Source organism: Galeopterus variegatus, unplaced genomic scaffold (genome assembly GCF_000696425.1).
Source record: "Galeopterus variegatus unplaced genomic scaffold, G_variegatus-3.0.2 Scaffold4524, whole genome shotgun sequence".
Classification (NCBI taxonomy): domain Eukaryota; kingdom Metazoa; phylum Chordata; class Mammalia; order Dermoptera; family Cynocephalidae; genus Galeopterus; species Galeopterus variegatus.
Window position 1 is genome coordinate 1 of NW_007730635.1, and position 730 is coordinate 730.

The window sequence follows — 730 nt, forward strand, 5'->3', positions numbered from 1 at the left end:
CCCACCCTGCCAGCTCGTTCCAATTCTCTTCTCCCCTGGGAACAGATCCACAACTGTAGTGTCTACACAGAGATTTAATTAGGGAAGGAAATGCCAGTGCTCCCTTCTTCCAGGCATCCCCAACCCCCCACGACCTGTACTAAAGATTCTCTTAAGGGTCCTCTCCCATTATTGGCTTTAATGGGTGAAGGGAAAAAGGAAAAATCACTCCCCACAAATCCTGCATTCCCTATACGGCCCATGACAGGGTCAATCTCCCTCTCCTCAAGAGTAGGGGAGATTGCTACTTCTGGTTCTGCTACTTCTTTGAACTCCCTGGGACAGGAGTTTAGGATCTTTGTGGGTTCACTTTTAACCCATTTGCTTGTGCCAAGTTCCAAGCCTCCATAGCTGACACTTTAGCACCAAGAAGAGCTAATCCCCATATTGGAACATTACCTTAAAGACAACATGCAACTTGAGAGGATAAAACTTGATATACTGGGCACCATCATGACCATCATAATCAGGTGCTCTTTGGCCTTAGGGTCTGTTCCCATGGCCTTCCAACCTACATGCCCAAACCCATGTTTGACTTCATATGTATTCTGTTTATTTCTCTCTGATGAAGCCTATCTTCATCCTCTGGATCCTCCCTTCTGGCTGAAGAACCACCTTTGGGTGCTGTCTACTTATTTACCTGCACCGTATGCTAATCTTTTGTCATCCTTCTGCTATGGGTGCAGCATTT